This window comes from Phoca vitulina, unplaced genomic scaffold, assembly GCF_004348235.1.
Source record: "Phoca vitulina isolate PV1807 unplaced genomic scaffold, GSC_HSeal_1.0 scaffold7, whole genome shotgun sequence".
Taxonomy (NCBI): domain Eukaryota; kingdom Metazoa; phylum Chordata; class Mammalia; order Carnivora; family Phocidae; genus Phoca; species Phoca vitulina.
Window position 1 is genome coordinate 8,396,184 of NW_022589710.1, and position 27,530 is coordinate 8,423,713.

The 27,530-nt window shown below is 37.0% G+C and overlaps 1 protein-coding gene and 1 pseudogene across 6 annotated transcripts in view; one reads left to right on the forward strand and one right to left on the reverse strand.

The window, feature by feature from the left end:
- Positions 1 to 27,530, forward strand: part of NUBPL (nucleotide binding protein like) — a 275,956-nt gene that overhangs the window by 142,576 nt on the left and 105,850 nt on the right. The gene's annotated exons all lie outside the window — the stretch shown is intronic.
- LOC116632885 lies at positions 10,009 to 11,405 on the reverse strand (annotated as a pseudogene).

Consider the following 27,530-nt stretch of genomic DNA (forward strand, 5'->3'; position numbering starts at 1 on the left):
TGTTCTCTGTTTAATCTCACCAAGACCTTTAAATCCTGACATCTTTACTTTCTCTGAGTCCATCTGTCCCTTTACTGAACCTGAAGTTCATCATCATCCTTTAGATGATTTTCTCACCATTGTCCTCCTTGTCTTTCAGATGCCCATGCCTATATCAGAATTGCAGTTTGTCCATTTGCATAGTCAGGTTGCTGAATCTACCTGAAGGAAATGACATATTGTCCAGATTGGTGCTATTTCATATTTATGGTACGCATTCTCATCTGGGCTCCCAATGCTGCTTTCTTTCTTTCTTTCTTTTTTCTTTCTTTCTTTCTTTCTCTTCTTCTTCTTCTCCCTCTCCCCCTCCCCCTCCCCTCCTTCTCCCTCTCCCTCTGTCCCTGTCTCCCCCTCCCTCCTTCCCTCCCTTCCCTGCCTTCCCTGCCTCCCTGCCTCCCTGCTTCCTTCTCTCTTGACTTTATTTTTTTTTTACTTTATACTTTCTTATATATTTTTTATTGTTATGTTAATCCCCATACATTACATCATTAGTTTTAGATGTAGTGTTCCATGATTCATCGTTTGTGCATAACACCCAGTGCTCCATGCAGAACGTGCCCTCCTCAATACCCATCACCAGGCTAACCCATCCTCCCACCCCCCTCCCCTCTAGAACCCTCAGTTTGTTTTTCAGAGTCCATCATCTCTCATAGTTCGTCTACCCCTCCGATTTCCCCCCCTTTATTCTTCCCTTCCTGCTATCTTCTTCTTCTTTTTTTTTCTTAACATATATTGCATTATTTGTTTCAGAGGTACAGATCTGAGATTCAACAGTCTTGCACAATTCACAGCGCTTACCAGAGCACATACCCTCCCCAGTGTCTATCACCCAGTCACCCCATCCCTCCCACCCCACCCCCCACTCCAGCAACCCTCAGTTTGTTTCCTGAGATTAAGAATTCCTCATATCAGTGAGGTCATATGATACATGTCTTTCTCTGTTTGACTTATTTCGCTCAGCATAATACCCTCCAGTTCCATCCACGTCGTTGCAAATGGCAAGATCTCATTCCTTTTGATGGCTGCATAATATTCCATCGTATATATATACCACATCTTCTTTATCCATTCATCTGTCGATGGACATCTTGGCTCTTTCCACAGTTTGGCTATTGTGGACATTGCCGCTATAAACATCGGGGTGCACGTACCCTTTCGGATCCCTACATTTGTATCTTTGGGGTAAATACCCAGTAGTGCAATTGCTGGATCATATGGTAGCTCTATTTTCAACTTTTTGAAGAACCTCCATACTGTTTTCCAGAGTGGCTGCACCAGCTTGCATTCCCACCAACAATGTAGGAGGGTTCCCCTTTCTCAGCATCCCCGCCAACATCTGTCATTTCCTGACTTGTGGTGTGAGGTGGTATCTCATTGAGGTTTTGATTTGGATTTCCCTGATGCCGAGCGATATTGAGCTCTTTTTCATGTGTCTGTTGGCCATTTGGATGTCTTCTTTGGAAAAATGTCTGTTCATGTCTTCTGCCCACTTCTTGATTGGATTCTTTGTTCTTTGGGTGTTGAGTTTGATAAGTTCTTTATAGAGTTTGGAAATTGAAGCAGTCATCAAAAATCTCCCAAAAAACAAAAGCCCACGGCCAGATGGCTTCCCAGCGGAATTCTACCAAACATTTAAAGAAGAATTAATACCTATTCTTCTGAAACTGTTCCAAAAAAATAGAAATGGAAGGAAAACTTCCGAACTCATTTTATGAGGCCACCATTACCTTGATCTCAAAACCAGACAAAGACCCCATCAAAAAGGAGAACTACAGACCAATATCCCTGATGAACATGGATGCAAAAATTCTCACCAAGATACTAGCCAATAGGATCCAACAGTACATTAAAAGGATTATTCACCACGACCAAGTGGGATTTATCCCTGGGCTGCAAGGTTGTTTCAACATCTTCAAATCAATCAACATGATACAATACATTAACAAAAGAAAGAAAAAGAACCATATGATCCTCTCAATAGATGCAGAAAAAGCATTTGACAAAGTATAGCATCCTTTCTTGATCAAAACTCTTCAGAGTATAGGCATAGAGGGTACATACCTCAATACCATAAAAGCCATCTATGAAAAACCTACAGTGAATATCATTCTCAATGGAAAAACTGAGAGCTTTCCCCCTAAGGTCAGGAACGCGGCAGGGATGTCCACTATCACCACTGCTATTCAACATAGTATTAGAAGTCCTAGCCTCAGCAATCAGACAACAAAAAGAAATAAAAGGCATCCCAATTGGCAAGGAAGAAGTCAAACTCTCACTCTTTGCAGATGATATGATACTTTATGTGGACAACCCAAAGACTCCACCCCAAAACTGCTAGAACTCATACAGGAATTCAGTAAAGTGGCAGGATATAAAATCAATGCACAGAAGTCAGTGGCATTCCTATACACCAACAACAAGACAGAAGAAAGAGAAATTAAGGAGTCGATCCCATTTACAATTGCACCCAAAACCATAAGATACCTAGGCATAAATCTAACCAAAGAGGCAAAGGATCTGTACCCAGAAAACTATAAAATACTCATGAAATAAATTGAGGAAGACAAAGAAATGGAAAAACGTTCCATGCTCATGGATTGGAAGAACAAATATTGTGAAGATGTCAATGCTACCTAGAGCAATCTACACATTCAGTGCAATCCCCATCAAAATACCATCCACTTTTTTCAAAGAAATGGAACAAATAATCCTAAAATTTGTATGGAACCAGAAAAGAACCTGAATAGCCAGAGGAATGTTGAAAAAGAAAAGCAAAGCTGGCGGCATCACAGTTACAGCTCTATTACAAAGCTGTCATCATCAAGACAGTATGGTACTGGCACAAAAACAGACACATAGATCAATGGAACAGAATAGAGAGCCCAGAAATGGACCCTCAACTCTATGGTCAACTAATCTTCGACAAAGCAGGAAAGAATGTCCAATGGAAAAAAGACAGTCTCTTCAACAAATGGTGTTGGGAAAATTGGATAGCCACATGCAGAAGAATGAAACTGGACCATTTCCTTAAACCACACACAAAAATAGACTCCAAATGGTTGAAAGACCTCAATGTGAGACAGGAGTCCATCAAAATCCTAAAGGAGAACACAGGCAGCAACCTCTTCGACCTCAGCTGCAGCAACTTCTTCCTAGAAACATCGCCAAAGGCAAGGGAAGCAAGGGCAAAAATGAACTATTGGGACTTCATCAAGATAAAAAGCTTTTGCAAAGCAAAGGAAACAGTCAACAAAATCTCTTGACTTTATTTTTAAGTAATCTTTACACCTGAGGTGGGGCTCAAACCCACCACCCTGAGATCAAGAGTCGCATGTTCCACTGACTGAGCCAGCCACGTGCCCTCCGTGCTGCTCTTTTCTGATCCAAAGATTTCCTGGATGAAGAAGGCATTCTTTTGCCTGGACCTACGAAGTTTAGAGAGAAAACACCTTGAAGAACTGGTAAGGAATTTTTTTGTGAGAGTCCATATAGAAATGAGGATGAAGTTTTCCTGAAAGTAGACACTCTTGTTTGGTGTGTCACAGTAGTTAACAAATGCAAGAACCCAAACTCCTCAAATGCCTCTGTGATACTGTTTCTTAGGGTGTCCTGAGTATCAAGAGTGAGAATGACAGAAAACTTAGTTTTCCCCACCCACCTCAACACTTGCCTGCATATCTGCACCAGTTCTCAATTCCTTGTTCCTTTTCTTTTCTTTTTTTTTTTTTTTTAAAGATTTTATTTATTTATTTATTTGAGAGAGAGAGAGAGAGAGAAACAGCATGAGAGGGGATAGGGTCAGAGGGAGAAGCAGGCTTCCCGCTGAGCCGGGAGCCCGATGTGGGACTCGATCCCAGGACTCTGGGATCATGACCTGAGCCGAAGGCAGTCGCTTAACCAACTGAGCCACCCAGGCGCCCACCTTGTTCCTTTTCTTATTCAAAGCTCAATTTTTATTTTCATAATCTCGTATCTTCATGATTTCTCCAGTATCTTCCGGTCGTTGATAACCTTCCTTCATTGCTTTGACATTAAGAAAGGGAAAAAGGTACGAGACAGAAAAGTAAGAACAGTCATTGTCTTAAGATTAGTAAGACAACATTCTTAAGTGAGAATTTCTGCATACAGAATAGAATGCCTTCTCATCCCCAAATCTAATTTGCACATATTTTACTGATCACAGTAATATTTCCCTAAGTGTCATATAGAAATTGTTACTTTAAAGTATAATTGACATATTTTAAGGTCTGTGTTTGGAAATTATAAGCTATTGTGAAAATATACTGAATAAAGTAAAAAAGAAAGTATTAATGCCTTGCTAAAAGGAAATATGGAGGGTGAAGTTTTCGTTGATTAGTCTCTAGAGAGGCCTGTGGCCTAAGTAATTAGTGGTGTATGGTTTATGTGGCTCTTTCAAACATGTGAGTCTAAATATAGGTTACATTGATATCCTCTATCAGTCAGCTCCTTTATTTCAATTTTGAATTTACTATACAATTTAACATTCTGAAATACTTAAAATGAATGAATATCCTGATTCATTGATGGAAAGGTCTGGTTTGCTTGGAAGGTATATACCTTATGGTAATAAATTGTTGTCTTGGTACTAATCAACCTAAAACAGCAAGAACAGTTTTCCTCAGGATCAGATAATCCTTGAAATTCTTGAAATTCTGGGTCTGCATATCTCTAACTCATTTAACGTAATTAGGGTGATGTTCTAACCAACTCCTTGGAAACTATATTACACTAATTTTTACAGTTGAGTGTGGGACAAAGTATTTTTGAGAGAAGGTCAAAGAAATCGCAGTGAGAAAGGTTAAGGGATTGAAAATATGTGCTTTGCTACTGTCAGGCTAAGCCATCACTCTGTTTCTCACCTTATATGCAGGTTAAGGATAATATATTAGAAGATTGGTGGAGAAACAAGCCGTCATTTATTTTGGGGATTGCTTAGCATCTAGACAGGGAGAATGAGAAAGAAGAAACAGGGAAAATTTTACCAAGGGGTAGGGGGAGGCAGTAGGAATGAAGTGGAATGAGGAAAAAAAAAAAAGTGCTATTTTAGATGGAGAATATAGATTAGCAAAAGAATTTAAGGCTAAGAGTCAGTCAGCCTTATGTCATATACATGAATATAAAGGATCTATTTTGTATTACAGAGAATGTTTGATTGTTTGATATTTGTACATTCTGTGTTTAAACAAATGATTTGGAAATCTTCTGACTATGCATTTTTCAATAATTGATATTCAGAATACATTATGTCATCTATGAAGATGTTTGGTGGAGCTGATTTGCATTAAAACGTTCATGATTCTCAGTAAGAAAAACACACAGAAGCACAAAACAGTTAATTATCTTTCTTTTAAAATAAATGTCAAGAAAAGCATTAAAAGTAAGATAAAATATAGTACTTAAAGAAAATTCTATCTCAGAATTCAAAATATTCTATAACTGTACACAGAAAATAGAATTCTATATACTTTAATGTTTATATTGAAGATCTTATGAATCTTTTTAAAAAAATTCTTCTGACATAATAGCTTTTGCAAATGAACTTAGACTCCTTTCTTTCTTTTTTTTTTTTTTTTTTTTAAAAGCCCACTTCTTTTTCTCTTTCTCCTTATAGTCTTCACACATTTATTTATTTATTTTTAATATTTTATTTATTTATTTGAGAGAGAGAGCGAGTACATGAGAGGGGGGAGGGTCAGAGGGAGAAGCAGACTCCCCGCCGAGCAGGGAGCCCGATGCGGGACTCGATCCAGGGACTCCAGGATCATGACCTGAGCCGAAGGCAGTCGCCCAACCAACTGAGCCACCCAGGCGCCCTAGACTCCTTTCTTTCAACAGTGTCCTATAGGTCTAGGGTATCTCCTCTCTTTAATTATTGAAATATTTTATCTGTATTTGTAATATGTAGAATTTGTGTTTATCTTATTTTCTCACTTTATAGTTTGCTTTTTAGCTGACAGAACTGTTTCTTTTGCTCTGAGTAGTTCAGTAGAGTCCAGTTAACAGGGGCAGTGTTGATGTGGGGAGATGTAACCCAGAGCTACCTTCGCATATTAAAAGAAGGACATTGTATCCTAGAATGCAGTTACTATTAAATAAACTATACTTATACATAAGTATAGTTATAAGACCTAATGGAGTCAATAGCATTTGTTTAGCTGTTACCTGTCAGTGTAATACATATAAGAATGATTCATTACATAGGAGTGAATCATTTGTCATTTTTATCTTGCCAGTTAATCAGATATTCTGTAAATATATATTATCAAAATAGGATAACATTATGAAATTTTTATATGAAGAAATGATTTGTGGCAAATCTGATATTCATTTTGTATATGAAAATTTAGGTATTGTGTCTAGAAATCTTGTCATTCAGAAAGTAATATTAACTGTTTTTATTTCTGTCGATAATAGGTTGAGGTTAGGCTCTTTCTTTTCTGTTCTAAACCTTCCATATTCTCCCTTTTACTTTGAGGGAGAGACAAGGGACCCAACAGGACAATTTGAATTATTATTACTCACTTAGAAATGGGAGAATGGAAAATTAGCCCATCTTCCCCCAAGATTAAGTTGTTAATACTAAGTAACTGGTTAATGTTTTTGAGCTCTGTTTCTCTAATTTTTCTCTATCCATCTGTTCATATATCCATTGTATTTGTGGTGATCTATTAGCTGATGTGAGAGATTGATAATCAGTCTGGGTTAAAATAATATTTATTACTGGAGCACCTGGCTGGCTCAGTAGGTTAAGCATCTGTTTTCGGCTCAGGTCATGATCCCAGGGTCCTGAGATCAGGCCCCATGTCGGGCTCACTACTCAGTGGGGAGCCTGCCTCTCCCTCTCCTTCTGCCCCTCCCCCTGCTTGTGTTCTCTCTCTCTCTCTCAAATAAATAAAATCTTTAAAAAATAATATTTATTGTAAGACTGATGAATCACAGGCCCAAGCCTCTGAAACCAATAATATACTATATGTTAATTAATTGAACTTAAATAAAAAATGTTTTTATTTTTTTAATTTAATTTTATTATGTTATGTTAGTCACCATACAATACATCACCAGTTTTTGATGCAGTGATCCATGATTCATTGTTTTCATACAAAAGATAGTAATAATATTTATTACTGTCTTTCAAAATTTTCTACCCAGTATCGCTTCTCGGACTTTTGGCTAAGATCAAGGGTAAAACTTTTTACCCACCATATCTTTTGTTAATATATGTGTGTGGGGGGGAAGGTGAGAAAATGAATTGTCTGAGGAAAAACAGTAGAAATTTATCTTATTTAGTGTTATTTTTATTCTAGGGAAAAAAGCATTATTATTGAAAAATACTGTAAGACAGTATTTTATTTCTACTTCCTGAAATTTTAAATTATTTTCAGTCAGGATAAAGAAAAAGAAAACCAGTAATAAGGATTTGGTAAATATTTATTAAATTTTCCCTCAATCTGCTCCTCCTTTTAGTGTTTCCCATAAACCAAGGTACTTAGACCAAAACCCTGGGACTTGTTCTTGAGTTTTTTCTCTCCCTTACCATGTATATATAATCTATCAGCAAGTCCTCTAGACTTTACATTCCAAATATATCTTTAATCTGTTTACTTCTCTTCATCTTCCCTACCATCCTAGCATAACCCATCATCATTTCTTTAGACTCCTGCAAGAGCCCTAGGTGGTATCTGTGCCTTCACTCTTGCTTTCTTACATACCACTGTATTCTCCTCACAGTATTCAGAATGATCTTTAAAAACTTCTGTGCTGAAACTAACCAGTATGCTAAGCATCCGTTTTATTATTTGAAAAAGTTAAAAATAAAGTGAATCAAGTATTTGTCCTATTTTTCTTACACTGTTAAGCAAATGGTTGATGAAGGAAGTTTTTCCTTTACTGAAGTATTTTAGTTGATAAATAAAGGAGGAATGGTAGAATTATAATATCAATATTTTACAGCCCCTAATTAAGTATTATAATAGATCTAAGAGTAATGATTACTGACTGCTAATATATGCATGTAGAGAGAACACATTATATGCTTCCCAGTCAGGGTACATAACATCAACTGTGGAGTAGTTTTGCTAGAAGCTTGAACCTGAATCTGGTTAAACATTCAGATCTAACTACCAGTTTATAGGAAATACAATAGACAGAGGAAGCCATCAGGAAATCTGGAGTATGGAAAAGCCTATAGGACAAGTAACCCAGTTTTTTTTTTCCCAACAAATAAATTGTAAGGAGAAAAAAGTGAAGGAATCATAATCTATAGATTAAAAGACCAAGAAACTTATTAACTGCTGTATCTGGACCTTATTTGGATTTGATTTGAACCAGTGAGCTTTAGGAAAAATTGATACCCAGGAAAATTTGGACACTGGCTAGATAGTTGGTGATTTTAATAAATTATTATTAAAAATAATGATTTAATGATAGTAATATCGATAGGGGCTATATTTGCAAGAAGAGCCCTTATCTTTTAGCGATACATATTAAAATGTGTATAAATGAAATGATATGTCTGAGGGGTAGATGGGGAATGAATAAAGGTACAAATTAAGCAAGACTGGCCATGAATTGATAATTGTTGAAACTGGATGATAAATATATGTGAATCCATTTTGCTCTGTTCTCTTTTTTTTTCACACACATTTAAACTTCCTGTAATTAAATTTAAAACAAAAAGCCTTTGGACATAGACTCTAATCCAAATTCTTTATTTTAGCAGATTCTGCCCAATCTGACCTCTGCTTACCCCGTATCTAGCATGTTCACCCTTGCTCACATTATACTTGCTTTTTTCCTTTTCCTCAGATACCCCAAATTCATTCCTACATTAGGGCCCTTGAACTTGATGTTCTATCTGGAACCTTCTTCCCCTAGATCTTCATTGTCCATCCCCTGTTGGCATTCAGGCCTCATTTTAATGTCACCTCAGAACAGCTAGCTGTGAAAATCATCTAATCTAGTTTTATTTTCATCAGAACATTTATCCTGATTTGACATTTTCTTTTTTATTTATTTGTTTATTCATTGTTCCTACCCACTAGAGTATAAGCTACATGTGGGTGGTGGTAAGATCTTGACTATCTTGTTCACTTTTAGATTTCCAGCACTTTTCTGACAAATGCCTGGCAAATATGGTTGGTACTCAATAAATGTTTTTTGAGTGAGTCAATTAAATGTTTATGAAGTTGTTGAATACTAAGAAGATTAACATTATTAATCTTTTACTTTTAGAATATCAACAGTATATAGTATTGTTGCCTAGTGAAAGTATTTAAAATTCTGCTGGCATTTTCATTATTAGTGTTTTCAAAGGCTCATGTGCAAGAGAATTAGCTTTATAGCAAAGCTTCAGAAAGATTTTAAAAAATTCACAAAATATCAAATTTTCTGTTAGCATTTATTTAAAAATATTTGTATTTGGGGTAATTAATGTCACATTTTGTCTAAGAGCTGTTTTTTGTAGCTACATAAGTAGAGGTTAAAATTTGTGGTATGTGTTTATATGTGATATGAAAATTTGGCAAACATTTCTTGGCTCATGTGAATGATAATGAAACACTTATATCTTCTATCCAGAAGGAACTGAGAAGTACTTTATAGATAGGTGCATTAGAGGAGATGAAACTGTAAAACTATGAGATCTTCTCTTTATAAAAAAAACCATAGAAGGGCACCTGGGTGGCTCAGTCGGTTAAATGTCCAACTCTTGATTTTGTCTCAGGTCCTGATCTCAGGGTCATGAGATTGAGTCCCACATCAGGCTCCATGCTCAGCATAGTGTCTATTTGAGATTCTCTCCATCTCCCTCTGCCCCTCCCTCTACTCGTGCTCTCTATCTCTCTCTAAAATGAATAAATGAAATCTTTAAAACAAAAAAACATAGAAAACAATGTATTTGTTAAAAACAAATATATGTATATAATATATATGTGATTCAACAGTCTTACTGCAACGACATGGATGGAACTGGAGGGTATTATGCTGAGAATGAATTTTTAAGTTACATACATGCCGCACATTTATCTTAGTTTAGTCCTATCTTAGTTTAGGGGGAGTCAGATAAAATGAGCCTTTCCTCAGTCTCCTAGGGAAAGAAAGGGTGAGAAGACAGAATATGACTACGCCCTGGATGAACCCAGTGCTGTAGTCTCACAAGGCCTAGTTTTCTACCAAGGGAAAATGCTGATTTTCCTTGTCATGGTCCTGGCTTTGCTCCCCTGCTCAGTGTCAAGTTTTTAGAAGTCCAGTTCCCAGAATGCCCCGTTCCTTTAGTTCGCTAACATTTTCACTTAGGGGAGAAGACTGCTTACACTCTTTTGTCAGGATCCCAGAGGCATTGTCATCTTGCAGGATGGTGAGGTGAGATCTCTCTAGTACCTTGCCATTTGGTTTCTATCTGTTGGGCTTAGAACCTGAACTGGGAGCCTCAGATCTCTCAATAGTATGTTTGAGTGCTGGCTGGCCATAGGGGTTTCTGTGAGCTGTCTTGTTTCCTCCTTGGAAAATACCTGCTTGGAGGGGAGCTCAATCTGGCTTCAGAGTGTCATCTGGGATTACTGGGTGTTCAGAGGCAAGCCCAATTCAAATGAAGGTGCCTCTGGGGGCATAACAGGCCCTGGGGGAAAATTTGATTTGTGGGCCTCTGTCTCACATACTTCACTCAGCTGTTTTACCAGTGGGTTTGGGGGTCTCCACTGCTGGTCTTCATGGGTATCCATGCAATGCCAAGGGTAGGAAAGTGGGGATTTGAGTCCTGGGCCTGACTAGGACCTTCTAGATGCTCCGCTGTGGGTAGGTTGGGCTGTGGGGTTTGCGTCTGGATGGGAGTGCACAGGATACCTGCATTAGGTGAATGAGGATCTGCCATCCCAGTGGAGGCTGCACTGGGATGCTCTTGGCCGAGCCCATTTCAACCAGGAGGAATAGAGTGGGGCAGGGCCCAGCCTGGGTGACGAGAGAATGCTGGGCCCCAATTCTATCATTGTGTGCATAACAATGACAGTTAGTTGGTTGATAATTTATTTAACTGTTTTCTCGTTAAAGGACATTGCTCTTTGAACCATTTTTTTCTTTATTTTAAAAAATATTGCACTGAGCATCTTTGTATATGAGATAGTACTGGTTTTGGATGTATGATTTCTGTGTTTATTAACCTAATAAAGCATGGATTATAAAGCATGGATTATGGTGTACGTATATGTGTGTGGGGGCTAAGTGAACCAAATTCTTGTCTTTGTGAATTTGATGTTTTCTTAGGTGCCTTTACATTGTACCAAGGTTTTTGAGAGCCAGTTTCTCTTCTTTCCTTCCTTTCTCCCTCCCTCCCTTCCTTTCTTCCTGCCTTCTTTTCTTTTTTGTGAGAATATTTAAGTTATACCGTCTTAGCAAATTTCAGTTACACAGCACAGTGTTATCAACTATGATCACCATGTTTTACGGTAGTTCCTCAGACCGTAATCATTTTATAGCTGAAAGTTTGTATCCCTTTAATAACCACTCCTTATTTCCCCCACCTTCCAGCCTCTTGCAGCCACTTTACAACTCTCTTTCTATGAGTTTGAGGTTTTTTTTATTTCACATATGCGATGCCATACGGTATTTGTCTTTCTCTGTGTGACTTATTTCACTTAGCAGAATACCCTCAAGGTCCATCCATGTTGTCACAAATGGCAGGATTTTCTTCTTTCTCATAGCTGAGTAATATTTTATTATACACACACACACATATGTACACACCACATCTTCTTTATCCATTTGTTTATTGACATTTAGGTTGTTTCCATATCTTGGCTCTTGTGAATAATGCTGCAATAAACATGGGAGTGCAGATATCTCTTTGATATCCTGTTTTCATTTTCTTTGGAAAGTATATACCCAGAAGTGAGATTGCTGGATCATATGGTAGTTCTATTTTTAATTTTTTGAGGAACTTTCATACTGTTTTCCTTAATGGCTGCACCAATTTACATTCCCAACCACAGTGCATGAGGATTTCACATTTTTGCCAACACTTGTTATTTCTTGTCTTTTTGATGGTAGCCATTCTAACAGGTGTGAGTTGATAGCACATTGTGGTTTTGATTTACATTTCTCTCATGATTAGTGAGTGATATTGGGCACCTTTTCATGAATCTTTTGGCCATTTATATGTCTTTTTTGGAAAAATATCTTTTCAGTTCTTCTGTCGAGTTTTTACTTGGATTGTTTTAAGTTTTTTGCTGTTGAGTTATATGAGCTCTTTCTGTATTTTGGATAGTAACGCCTTATCATCATATACGGCTGTCATGTGTTTTCTCCCATTCACTAGGTTGCCTTTTCATTTTGTTGATTGTTTTCTTTGCTGTGCAGAAGCTTTTTATTTTTATTTTTTTAGAGAAGGAGAGACAGAGATCATGGCATGGGGGAAGGGCAGAGGGAGAGAGAATTTTTTTTTTTAAAGATTTTATTTATTAGAGAGAGAGTGAAAGCAAGAGAGATCACAGAGGGAGAGGGAGAAGCAGACACCACTAAGCAGAGAGCCTGATGCATGGTTTGATCCCAGGACCCTGAGATCATGACCTGAGCTGAAGGCAGACGCTTAACCAACTGAGCCACCCAGGCATCCCAGGAGAGTCTTAAGCAGGCTCTATGCCCAGCACGGAGCCCAAAGCTGAGGCTCTCACAACCCTGAGATCATGACCTGAGCTGAAATCAAGTGTTGGAGGCTTAACTGACTGGGCTATCCAGACGCCCCTGTGCAGAAGCTTTTTAATTTGATGTAGTCCTACTTGTTTATTTTTGCCTTTTTTCCATTGTATTTGGTGTTAAATACAGTGTCAAAGCGCTTAACACCCCTGCTTTCTTCTAGGAGTTTCACAGTTTCAGGTCTATTTTCTCTTCTTTAATCTATCTTACGTTGAGTGTAAGATAGTGATCCAGGTTCATGGTTTTGCATGTGGCTGTCCAGTTCTCCCAGCACCTTTTGTTGAAGAAACTATCCTTTCCCCATTGTTTATTCTTGGGGAAACAGTTTCTTAATTTTTTTTTTTTTTACCAAACGTATCAGAGAGTTTAATTAGTCATGCTATAATTACTGAGAATAAAATTGAATTGTTGCTATAGTTTTTTGGGGAGAGAACAGAGGCCCTGCGTTTTCAACATAAAGGGTGAAGGTATTTAGTAAAAATGTTTTCTTTTTTTTTTTTTTTAAAGATTTTTATTTATTTATTTAACAGAGAGAGAGAGAGCACAAGTAGGCAGAGCAGCAGACAGAGGGAGAGGGAGAAGCAGGCTCTCCGCCGAGCAGGGAGCCCGATGCGGGGCTTGATCCCAGGACCCTGGGCTGAAGGCAGCCACTTAACGACTGAGCCACCCAGGCGCCCCTAAAAATGTTTTCTAACTATATTAGAACATAAGATATACACAGGCTTTTAGGCAAAGATAATATTGTTTAATATTTCATGTTTAAGGAAGTTTCTAACTTAACTGAACTCTGAATGGTTTTTAAGATATGACAGGACCTATGAAATTGAGTATAAAAAACTTAGAATGATTAGTTCTTGAAAGAGCCAGACACCTTACTTATAGCTTCATTAGTAGTTGGTTTTTCCTTCAGTCTGATGGGTCATCAGTAGACAAGTCTGCTTCTCCTATGGTGGTCATTCCTATAGCCCCTCCTAGTATAGAACCCAGGACCTGCAAATCTTGGTCAGTGTTGATTTTGGGTGCTTCATATTTCTGTGAATAACAGATTTTAATGGTTTCAGTTGTTTTGAAAAGAAGGGGACAAATTTAGGGTATTGATGAAAGTTTTATGTGCAGAACTTTGCTGCCACAATTATTTGGTAATTTAAATGCAACCAGATCCAGTTTTTTATAGATGTGTTGATCCTGTGTATAAGAACCTCTGTGGCCTACACTGCTGATGGGTATGGATAGCCCTCCACCAAGGCAAGAATATCAGTCAGGATTTTTACCTCAAAACATTTTTGCATTTGAACATCTGATTTTGGAACACATGGCTTTTTGATTTATAGATATTTGCTACTGAACTTAGTTTATATATAGTGTTTGGCCAAATATCTGTCACATGCCTAAGATGATTGCTGATTGAAAGAGCCTAGCTGAGGAATGTTTAACTGGTTATTCTTGAGTTTCCTTCATGAATCACTTGTATAGCTCTCTTTCACAAAACCGTGGAATTTATACTCTGAGCTTTCATCAAGAGTCTATGTAAGAAATAAGAAACATCTATGTCTCTACTTCTTTTGGAGGCTGATGGATGGAGGTAACTGTTATTGAAAGGCAATACATTATATGGAAGGAGTATGGGCTCTGGTGCCAGAGGTTAGTAATTCTGGTGGTGGGAGGATATGGAGGGTGTCTTTTAGTTATCTCTATGTTTTCCAACAAAATAAGACATTTATTGGGTAATATGTACCTGGCACTGTGCTTGGCCTGAAGGTACAAAAGTAAGTAAGACTTGTCCTTTGCCCTTTAAAAAAAGATCCATTATTTAATCGTAAGAAAGCAGTATGACCCTATTGCTAATCAACATTTCAGTTTTTTTGTTTGTGTCTAAGTTTTAGCTTTAGTTTTCTCATTGTAGGGTTTTTTTGTGTGTGTGTCCCCCACCCCCTTTCTGATTTTTCATGTGTTGACTGGGGAATTGGGAGAGAGGAGAGGTGGTGATTGATTGATTGATTGATTGATTGATTCAAGCCATTAGCTAACATTTTGTGTTGGGAATCTATATATATTTCTTTACTCTGATTTACTGTCTTATATAGTAATATTTCAGAATTACTGAGAGTATACTTGAATCAGAGAGTTAATTCTGTACATCTTGCTTGCTGGTACCAAAGTAGCTTGGTCAGAACTTCAACCTTTAATTTTTTTTTGTTCACTCCTAACTAGTTTGCTGTTTTATTTTTTTAAAAGATTTATTTATTTAGAGATAAAGAGTGCATACAGAAGCACAGGGAGGGGCAGAAGGAGAGAGAGAGAGAATCCCCAGCATACCCGATGCTGAGGATGGAGCCTGATGTGAGGTTCTATCTCATGACCCTGAGATCACGACCTGAGCCAAAACCAGGAGTCAGAGGCTTAATAGACTGAACCACCCAGGTGCCCCTCTAGTTTGCAGTTTTAACTACAAGACTCAAATATCAGACTATGCCTGTTTTGATGCAATTCTTCAAAAGTATGCATTCATCATACAAAATAAAATTATTTCTTCAACTGTAAGAGAAAAAAGATTATATAAAATGTGGCTTAAAATCATAGTCTGATTATATATTAATCTAATTGATAACAAAGATTTTTAAACTGGCAGTCATGATACTTGAAACATATTTGAAATAAAAATGACTTATCTGGACATTGGTACTGAAACTCGGACTGAGAAAATATGTTCCAAATAGTCTATATTTATCATTATTATCTTGTTTGAGAAACCATAGCTTACTAAGTAGTTAGTTTATATAGAGAACACGGGTTTGTGTTGAGTCTCACCATGATCCAATTATTTTTCTTCTGTTTCATGGCATGGCTTACACCTCCTACACTGGCCTACATTCTGTTATGTATGTGCCACTGGAGGCAGGGATAGATCAGGGAAAATTAGAGTACAAGGCCTATTGATTTATAGGTTTTTGGCATAATTTTTGTTTGAGAAGGTTATGGTGATACTTACCTAAGTAATATTACTTTTCTAGTTGTATAGAGAGCAAACTGAGGTCTAGAAAGATGACTTCTATCAAGATTATAAGTGGTTTACTTATTTTCTTTTTTTCCCAGCTTCTCGAGGGCAGGAATTTCAGGTATCTTGTTCATTGCTGTATTCTTAGTGTCTAGAACCCTGGTTGGCGCATGTAAATATTGGTATTAATTTCTCAGAGTTAAACTCTGTAAGGATTATCCTTTGTTCCCACTTATGTATACTCTGCCTTTAAGCATGTATATTAATGTGTGATCTATAATATTAAGATAAATATGAATACACTAGGTACCTATTCAGGCAAGAACAACTTCTAGATACATTGCCACATTCACTTGCTCATCAGTGTACAAGATTATTGTGAACAAGCCTAGGTATAATGACCCATGTGCTTAAATGAGAATGAAAGAACAGCTGCTCATTTAATGGTCTTTTAATGAGTTGCATAAAATTCAGTCCATTTTCCTATTTCTTTGCAATTTAGTGATCTCAGGTTTCTTAGATGTCTTTTGGGTACTTCTGAAGTAATTATGTAGTTTGGGAAGTTGGAAATTGCTGAAGTTGATGTGATGGGAATTAGGTGGTTTTATGTGTTTATTTTTACCCCAATCCTAAAACCTTTTTCCCATCTATTATCTGTATCATCTCCATCTCTATTCTCATAGATATATTCCTTAATCTTTCTCAAAATCCTTTGTGTTAAAAGTAGTTATAGTTTAAAGCTGCTGCATTATTTAGTTCTCATTAGGAAGTCACTTGTAACAGTAAATTTATTGTTTTCTCTTTAGCTTTGTAGGTGGCAGGTCTAATTAACAGGAACAAGGTACAGGTCACTAAAATGTAGAAATTAATATGTTCAAACAACATGTGTAACTTCTTTTCTGGTCACTTCTTAGCCCTTATTTTAGTCATTTACTTATTTTTAAATGGTATTTTGACTGAATATTTTCATGCTTAGTTTTACTTGTGAGAAATTTCCCTTTAATTTGCAAAAAGCCATTTAACTTTGCTTATGTCATCTAGGCATATGGAAAAGATATTTTAAGTTACTTGTTTCGATCATTTTGGAATGTGGTGACCTCAGATATGGGCAAATATTTTCTTAGCATTTGGTTAGAAGAATAAACATGGTATGCTCATTGAGAGAAATTTAAATTTTGACTTACATGATATGACAAGTTTCTATTTGAAGTGATTTTTTTTCAGTGTTAATCCTGTTGCTTAATTACCAGTGCCTTCTTTTTTTTTTTTTTTTTTAATCTATGATCTCATTTCCTCTTTGGATAAAAGCCTCTATAAAGTAGGCAAAGGTTGTTTTTATTATCCCTATTTTGCAGAGTAAGTTTTGGGCAAGTCATTTGACTTCTGAGTTTCATTTTCTCTATCTGTAAAATAAGAACAGTGGGCAAGATAATCTCTGAGGTCCTTTCGAGCTCTATAATTCTGTGTTTATACCATTGTAAAATGAGGAAACAGAGACACAGACAAGTTAAAAGCACTTGGCTAACTTCAAATAATAAATTAATAATAAAACCTTGATATCTAACTTTCTGATTAACTGTTTATTGACCCTTTCCCATAATCCTTATGCCTGTTACTGAAACTTTGCTGATTTCTTTCCTATTTGAAAATACAGCCATTTACAGGGCGCCTGGGTGGCTCAGTTGGTTAAGCGACTGCCTTCGGCTCAGGTCATGATCCTGGAGTCCCGGGATCGAGTCCCACATCGGGCTCCCTGCTCGGCAGGGAGTCTGCTTCTCCCTCTGACCCTCTCATGCTCTCTCTATCTCATTCTGTCTCTCAAATAAATAAATAATAAAATCTTAAAAAAAAAAAAAAAAAAGAAAATACAGCCATTTACAAAAATTATGCTATAGATATAATCCTTTTTTAAAAAGCTCAAATATGTTTCTACATTTTCAAGTTAAATCTTTATAATTTAGTAGGTGCTCATTCATATTTTTAAAAGGGGGAGGTCTTATAAATATCAATTCCTGTAGCAACTAAAGACAAATCAGAAAAGAAAGCATATCTGAAGTTATGTAGTATAAGTCAGAAGTAAACCAGTCTCACCTGTAGCAAAAGAAAAAAATAGGAAAAATTCTTTTTTTTAAAAGATTATTTATTTATTTATTTATTAGAGAGAGAGAGAGCATGCGAGTGGGAGAGAGCTAGAGTGGGGAGAGGGGCAGATGGAGGGGGAGAGAGAGAGAGAGAGAAGCAGACTCGCTGCTGAGCAGGGAGCCTGATGATGCAGGGGCTTGATCCCAGGACCTTGGGATCATAACCTGAGCCAAAGGCAGACGCTTAACTGACTGAGCTACCCAGGTGCCCTGGACATATTCTTTAAAAAAAAATTTTTTTTTTTAGTATAGTTGGCATGCAATGTTACATTACTTTCAGGTGTACAACAAAGTGATTCAGCAAGCTTTTACATTATGCTATGTTCACAAGTGTTAACTGTCCCTATGCATCATATTACTTATTATTGACTGTATTCCTTATGCTGTGCCTTTTATTTCCATGACTTATTTATTCCATAACTGGAAGTCTGTATCTCCCACTCTCCTTTACCTCTTTTGCTCAGCCCCCTACCCTCCTCCCCTCTGGCAATCATTTGTTCTCTGTATTTATAGGTCTGATTCTGTTTTTTTTTTTTTTTTATTCATTTGTTTTGTTTTTATATTTTATATTTAATTTTGTTTTTGTTTTTGGATTCCACATTTGAGTGAAATCATATGGTATTTGTTATTCTCAGTCTGACTCATTTCACTTAGCATAATACCTTCTAGGCCTATCCATGTTGTCTCAGATGGCAAGATCTCTCTTTTTTTTTTTTTTTCTGGCTGCATAATATTGCATTCCATACCACATCTTAACTGTTTGTCTGTCAGTGGATAGGAAAGATTCTTAAGTGACAATTTTCTTCCATCCTTTTATTGATCCAAAATTTGTATTTGAGTATGTGGTAAGCATTGGAATGATTTGAGCTTTCTTTTGTTGGCTGAATTTATATATATTGCTGTCATGAGTGTTTGTAGAAAGATGTTTTATATTATTTAGAAAGTTAGATTAGACTTCTCAACCTTTAAGGGTTTGTGATTGAATTCCTTCCCATTCCTCACCTCAGTGGCAATCCCTTCAACAACTTTTCAGGATTGTATTGATCTTGTAAATTATGACATTTTATATAGATATAACACATTAATTTCTAGATGAGCTAGGATGAGGTATTTTAGGATGACAGAGTAGATTGTAGTTCGATACAAATTTAAATATAAGTTCTTTGAAAAATTCAGCTTAATTTTCCAAAAGCTATTTTGGAAAATATGATCACTCTATGAGATTTATTCAGTATACCAAGTAACTTTTAGTTTTTTGTTTTTATATGAAGTACCCTCTTTTTGGAAAAAAAAAGGAGCTTGTTTTGTTATTTTGGTGCTTTTGGATAAAAATAGCTTTTATTCACTTTTCCCTGTAAAATTCCTCACAAATATTTTTCCAAATGAAATATGTAAGATCATAGTCAGGTTTTTGTTTTTTAAGTAGTTGGAAGGAAACTTAGTGATCGTCTTATGTAAAACTTTATTTTACAGTTGAGAAAACTGAGGTCCAGTGAGGTTAATTCTGTGACCCATGGCTATATAGCTAATTAGTGACAAAAATGATAGGAATTTAGATATGCCAATTATCAAACTAAAACCCTTCTATTTGGGATGAATAGGTATCTGGATTCTTGTCTGTACTCAGCTAGATTTATAGTCTAGATATTTATCAAACACCTATTCCAGTGCTGTTTTTATATTTAAAAAAACATTGTAATAATTTATGAACCAAAATTTAAAATCCAAAAGCTGCATTATAGTAGCTCACACTTAAAATATAACAGCATATGGAACTACAGTTTCTCACAGTTGGTTTCCTACTTGATATGATTTAGATCTTTAAATTTTTAGAATACAGTCTGAGCCAGTTTCAAAAATATTATGTTCAAAAGCTGTAGGTATTTAAAAAATCTATATTTATTTTCTCTTCTTAGTCTCTATAAGTTATTTATTTTAATTTAAACAATTACTCCACATAATTCTTTTGTATAAACCATTGGTAGAATTATGGCTGTTGATTTAAAACAAAACCAGAATTTAGTAGTAGATTATTGAAAGCTAAAATATTCTTTGACAGCTCAAAGTCAGGAAATTTATAGTTAACATTTCCATGGTTACTAGACCCTTGCTCTGTAATATAAAAGACTTTTAAAGGATCATGTAAGGAAAGAATACGACCTTTGACATACCATTAAAAAAATCTCAGAAGTGGGGCGCCTAGGTGGCTCAGTCGGTTAAGCGTCTGCCTTCGGCTCAGGTCATGATCCCAGGGTCCTAGGATCGAGCCCCGTATCGGGCTCCCTGCTCGGCGGAGAGCCTGCTTCTCCCTCTCCCTCTGTCTGCCGCCTGCCTACTTATGCTGTCTCTCTATCTCTGTTAAATAAATAAATAAATAAAAATCTTAAAAAAAAAAAAAAAACTCAGAAGTAAAAGAAACATTATAATTAACCAGAAAAGGAAAAAAATAAAGGAAGTGAATGAATTCTTCTATTTCTTACTTATATTATCTAAGTAAATAATTTTCTCTTGGTCTGTAGACCCTGTTTTATATATCTATTATTTTACACTGAAAAAGTGATACAGAAAAGCTCATATGTTCTTGTGGTAGTGAGGTTTGCTAGCAGAACTCTTCAGGGCCTTGGAGAATAGTGATGCTGCACCCCATTCTGTGGGAAACTGGCAACAGACTAGGATTTATATCACTGCTCCACCACTTACCAACAGCTTGACCTTGGGCAACTTTCTTAACTTCTCTAGTCCTCAGTATTTTCATCTGTAAAATAGTGATCATAACGCCCGGTTTACAATGTTTTGTAATGATGTATGTAAAAAGTGTTTAGTGCCTGTCTTATAATAAGCTCTCACTAACAGTTCTTTTCCTTCTGCTCTCCTTTACCTGTTACCTGTAAACCCACTCTCCACCTCTTCTCTCTTCACTAGTCCAATTCCACGTGATGGTCTAAGGCTATAAAGTAGGACTTCAGATGGCAAGTAACTGAACTAAATAAACACAACTAGGACTGCTCTTCACATCATTCCTGGCTTGTGCATTGGGTAGGCTGCTCTTCTGGAGCAAGTGTCCCTCAAGTTCTGTAATATCCTTAATAACATCAGAACCCCTGCACAATGACTATGGATTCTCTTAGTGAGGCCCCATGCAGCTTTTATGGCAGCTACAGTCCTACTCCTTCAGGACCTTGAATTCTCTCCAATACAATGATTTTTTCTAAGGATATTCTTTCAAAGAATATTATAGTTTTATAGTTTTCCATATTAAAGAAAGTACTACATGTCTAAATATATTTTATAAACTATCCCAAATTAGGTTAATAAAGTGATTTATTACTCCTACTTAAAAAGAAATTCTGAGGTTCCAGCCTTTGGATATATAGGAAAAGTTTTAAATTTTTTTTAGCAATTTTTAAAAAATAAAATATCTTGATTCTCAGGTTTATAATATTTTAGGTTTTTTGGGGTACCAGGCCTGTCCTTCACTAACCTCTGCTCCTAGGTTATGAACATCTGTATGTATAAGCAGTTGGCCTACAGCAGGACTCTAGAGAACTTAAGAGAGATGTTCCCATAATGAACTAAAATACTCTCACTTTTGTGGTAACAAAAAGTTATGTTGTGAGGTTTTACTCTTTCAGCTGTAGTATGGATTTACATGGGCATCTGTGGAGTGGCCTGGGAATTGGATAATCTTTTAAACATTATTTCAGAAACTAGGTAGAGTTACCAAAGATTGACCCATATATCCACTTCTAGACAAGAAGTCCTCTGTGAATTGATGCTGTCTCCAGGAATTGAGGCTGTCTCCGGGTTGTCAGGGCTGGTCTGCCCTACACCTCTGCTAGAACAACTGAGAAAACGGGAGATGATGATAAAGGCAAAGATGAAGAGTAAAGTTTCTCTTCTCTTCACTCTCAGAACCTTACTGCTATCGCTTGGGTTGGTAGTACCTTTGGAGGGATTTATTCAGGTATCCCCCCCCCCACACACACACACATACACATACACCTTTTCCTATAGAAAGGAACATATTTGAAAATGGATTAGAGAACTTTATCATCTGAAAGATAAGAATATATTAGGGAAAACATTTATATCATTATAACTTGAATAATTTGTTCTCATTTTATAATTAGGTCAGCTGTCTCATCAAAACAATCTTCATGGTTAAGTTTATCATATTTTCTTTTATCTTTTCTTTCCACAATTCAGTAAGCCATCAACTCAAATAGAAATCTTTTGCTATTCAGATTTTTATTGTAGTATTTATATCTAAATAATTTCACTTTTGTAGTAATTTTCTTCTTGCAACCAAAATAAAATAGTGTATGATTTTATAAATAGGCCACTGGGCAGAGCAAAAAATATGGTCCAGATTTAAAGAGAGCCACTTTATGTTCTATTTTAGATTTATATTGTATATAAAAGGTGCCTCACATGGCAAAATTGTAATTTTAGTCATATAAAATTGTAAAGGGCAACTTGACTCATAGAATCCCTCAGTGGATGTTGATGGAACACTGGGTAGGCATTATGGAGGAGACTGGATGTGGAGAGGGAGTCCAGAGATTAATAAAGGATAGACTCTTCCTTCAGGGAGCTTACATTGAAGTTGGGGGGATAGTTATATATAAAAAAATAAGTATGCTAGAATTTTTAGAACTTGAAGACCCATTAAAAACCTGGAAGTTAGTTGAATTGAAAATCCTAGGCGCTTGGTAATTTGCCTGACAAATTAATTTGTCCATGGGCCTGAGACAAGGTTAGCCGCATCTCCTAGTACTGGCATGGTTTCATGTCTGGGATTCCAAGCAAAGCACAAGTACTGTTCTGTTTGCTATTTGGGTACGACTGTGCGTAACTAGAGTTGGAGAACCAGGAAATCAGAGACAGATGGAAGAACTTAGGCATAGAACAGAAGTAGCAACAGGTATATGGCCAGAATCAGACACAGGGACACCACCTTGAGATCTAGTAATTATGAGTCAAAGTAGGCATAAGAGTCAAAACCAACTCTTCAGTAAGTAATTAAGAGCAGACTGGAAGGAAAGAGGCAGTGTCTGGCCCAGCTCAACTTCCTTTAAGAATTGGCCTTATCACTTATGGAACAAGCACCATATAAATGGGCTGCCTGGACACAGCCCACTTTTAATTATTCAGTCTAGATTTTGTCCCATTTCTCCTGCTTTATGATTTCTCTATTTCTTCTTTAGTTACACCCTTTTCTTGCCCTTAGGAGTTTAATTCTTCTTGGCCACTACTTTGCCTCCAGGAGGCTATAGCTCTGCCTCTCTTTCTTGGCAATGATTTTCCTCCCTGATTCCACAGGGCCCAGGGTCTACCCCACTGAATGTTATTTTCATCCGGCTCATATTGGCCTTGCTAGCAGACCTAAGATTTCTGGGACACTTCACCTTACTTTGGAGAAGCATATGTTGACCCTATGGTGCTTAAATGTGGCCTGTTTAGTGATGATGATGGAAACTGCTATCCTAGAGGCTGACTGTGGTAAACTGCTTGAGCCAGCTGGGAAGCCAAAAATGGAATGCATCTCTGGGCCCTTTCTTTTCACACTTATAGCTCAGCCTGCCTGCACTTGTGCTCCCAGTGTCCTCTAGAGCGAGGCCCGATTGTTGCGGCTTCAGTCAGCTTCTTAACAGAAGTGTCCATGGAAGAAAGTGGCCCATGTTCTTTTCTCATTCGTAGCATCACACTCTTCATAACTAATATCCAGAAAAAGATAAATTACTTTATCTGCCCAAATAGAAGATACACTTTTATCTCCTCAGAAAGGAGGGAATTGCCTTTATTCCAGTTTTTGAGTTACTTTCAGATCATCGGGCAGTATTTTGAACATAAAATATAAACTATTGTTTGGAGAAGGCCTATCACCCTAAAATGACCCCAATCAGTGCTAGTTGGGAATAGTTTCCCTTCATAAGGTTGACCCCCCAAAAAAAGAAATGAAAATGACTTAACACAGATTTAGTAATTATCTGGTGGCATAACTTTCAGGTGTTGGATATCTTAGTAAACAAAGTGAAAGAGCAATAAAAGAAAGGCAGTAATTTAAGTGGTGATGTTGTAACAATGCACAACTGCCTGTGTATCTATAGGACAGATGAAAAAACAATGTTCTAATGTTATTTAAATGGCTTTGGACAAAAGCTCAGTGGCTGCATTATATTTGGATACCAAAATCCTATTATCTCAAACCCTTTAGAGGTTGTATATTATGGTGTAAAAGAGACATCTTTTACAGAGCCTCTCTCAGCTGACTCAGGTCTGAACTGTTACCCCTGATCTGTACCTCATCCTATCCTTCTGACCACGGGCATTGTTTTTGATCCTCCCATTATGCTGTTTATGTTTCCTTTCAGATTATTTTTTAAAGATTGTATTTATTCATTCATTCACTCATTTATTTATTTTAGAGAAAGAGAGTGCACGTAAGCATGAGCAGGGGGAGGAGCAGAGGGGAAGGGAGAGGGAGGAGAAAGAATCTCGAGCAGACTCATTGCTGAGCCCCAATCCCATGACCCTGAAATCATGACCTGAGCCAAAACCAAGTGTCGGAAGCCTAACCAACTGAGCCACCCAGGCGCTTCCCACTTCAGATTTGATGCACATGTTTGACTCCCTAACCACATTGCTGAATTTGGCTATAGTGCCGCCTCTTTATCCATAGGGCATCTCTGAACTACCTTGGTAACTCTACTTCTAGACTGATTTACTCTGTCCTGATGGGATCCTTTTAGTCTGGAGCCTGAGAGGGTTTTACCAGAGGTGAGGTTACCATGAGGCTAATGAAGTTTAAATTCCAGGTTCCATGCTCACTTGGTTTCCTGTGGGATTCTGGGAGTTGTAGAATGTTCCAGGTGGAGAGAGGAAGCATTTCTATGTAAGCATTTATGTTACTCAAGAGATCTCAGAGAAAGGAACTTGAATCTCTACAGCTTCAGCATTTTAGGGTGATTTCTTGTCACATTCTAAATAAATATTTACTTTTGTACCAAATTGTGCCTTCATAATTTTGTGTTCTTATTCTTTGAAAGGATCACACAAACTGTATTATCTTCAGGCCACACAAAATCCCAGTGGGATCTGCCACTGGTTTTTACTAAATGAGGTACCTGGGTGTTTTGCTAGTATGTATTTACCTGCATTTAGTAACACACAACTTAGAAGAATAAACAAACTAAGTAGAATCTAGAGAATACCCAAATGACTCTAAAATCAATGCTTTGCTGACTCTTTTACAAGAGAACTGGAACTTGCTGGCAGCCAGTATATTGCAGTGTTAGTATTAGTGACTGCTGTAAGACTGGAATTCACATACTTACTTTAGTTCAAGTCGGCACGCCTTTGTGGATCGCCTACTGTGTGTGATCAAGGTGCTGGGCCAGAATCATTTTTTAGTTTAAATGCAATTTAAGAGACATTTGAAATTGTCTTAACAGTGAAGTATTTTTAGTTCCTCGGAACTCTAATAGTAGTTCTCTTTAAAGAAATAAGAAATTGGAGCCACTGTGATAAATATGATTAAATGCCAGGGAACAACAATGATAAATTGTTGGCACCAATCGTTTGATGTTCTGTGAAACAAAGAGACTTGTCAGTCTGCCAGTGCTAAGAGTTTCAGTGCAGAGGATATAAAATGAAAAGTATCCTTAATCTTTTTTGTAAATAGTTTCATAGATGATGGCCCTGGCTAGGTTTGGGGTAACTATTTTTCAAACCAAGGAACCCTAAATTGAAAATGAACTGTTTTATGTTCATCATTTCATCATTGTTTTAAAATGTGTCATTCAATCAGTATCAAATGCTTGTGTTTGAGAAATATCATAAAATTCCTAAAAGACAAGTAAATATATAATGTCAGGTACTGATAAATGTTTTGAAGAAAAAGTCAGAGGAGAGAGATTGATGTTTGGGGTTGGGGGTGCTGTTTTAGAAATGCTGTACTGACTTCCTAGCTCTTCCTCGAGTTTGCCAAGCATATCCCCACTGGTTAGAACTTTTTTGCACTTACAGTTGCTTCTGCCCGGAAAGCTTTGTTTCCTTCAGTCTACTGCTTCAGTTATTTTCTGACTTCACTCAGTTTAAAGTAGTACCTTCCACCATTCTGTTCTTTTCCCCTACTGTACAAGCATATCTTTACCATTTGATTTTGGGAATCAAAGAGATTAAAAGAAATTCTTGGGGCACTTGGGTGGCTCAGTCAGTTAAGCATCTGCCCTCAGCTCAGGTCATGATCTCAGGGTCCTGGGATGGAGCCCCGTGTTGTCGGGTTCCCTGCTCAGCAGGGATTCTGCTTGTCCCTCTGCCCCTCCCCCTGCTCATGCTCTCACTCTCTCTCAAATAAATAACGAAATCTTAAAAAAAAAGAAATTTTTTGATAAATCCTTTGCTGTCTGAACTCTTACTACTTGCTCTCAAATTCAGAAATTAAAGAGATTTTTAAAATATCTCTTGCTATTTGATCTGTATGTCTGAATTAGGAACCAAGTAATTTTGTATAGTAAAGGATACTTGTTTTCTTCATAGCACTTTATACCCTCTGATTTGTCTTTCTATCTGTTTGTCTGCCTGACTCCCTCACTCCTTCCACAGTGGCTGTGGAATGGCTGGGACTTTGTTTTGTCCACTGCTCTATCCCCATCACCTGGAACAGTGCCTGGTACCTAATCAATTCTCAATAAATATGAGTTAAATATGTGTGTTAATAGATGAATGAATTATTGCTCTCTAGCTATGTTGATCTTCTTTCACTTGCTTACATTTACTAACCTCTTTCCTTTGCAGAGGTTATTTCATTATGTGCTTAATATCTGTCTCCTTCTATATTATAAATTCTGTGCGGCTAGAGACCATGGTACCATTTACTTGTCAGTACCTAGCTAATGCCTAAGATGTAGTAGGTACTGAAACATTCTATGGGGGAATGAATGAATGAATGATTAGGAGAAGTTCCTAGTAGGAACACCATATCTAATCTAATGGAAGTTAAGGGAAGTGAATTTCAAGCTGGGATCTGAAAAATAAGGATGAATTAGCAGGTGAAGAAGACCAGGCAGAGTGTTCTGGAGCTTAAGCTCAGACTTTATCCTAAAAGCAATAGAAGAATTTTAAACAAAAAAGTGGCACTATCAGACTTGCATTTTAGATGGACCATTTTTCAGTGGTGTTAGGAATAGACTAGATGGGCAGTGTCAAAGCAGAGAGACTGGTTGGGAGGCTTTAGTGATAGATGGTTGTGGTCTCCATTGGGTTCTTGGCAATGGGCAAAGAGAGAAGTAGATACACTTGAGAGATTTTTAGAAGGCCGAATAAGTGATTGGGGCTAGTGAAGGAAAGGGAAGAGTTAAATATGATTCCAAGCTTCCACCTTAGGCAAATGAGAAGAACGTAGGGTACACAGTCTCAGTTGGAGGAGTCATCTAAGGAGAAAAGAGTCTGAGGAACCCTTAAGACCTATCTAAATTGAGCCTGAGCCTTAAGAACTTGGTAATATAGCTGAATTTTCTAGGTATAGATACTGAGATGCCTGGAAAGAAATAATCAAAATAATCAAAATGTTAATAGCATTGGAAGTCTAGTTATGTTTCTAAATTTTTCTTAATAAGCTTTGGTTATCATTATTGGTGTGTTTTATG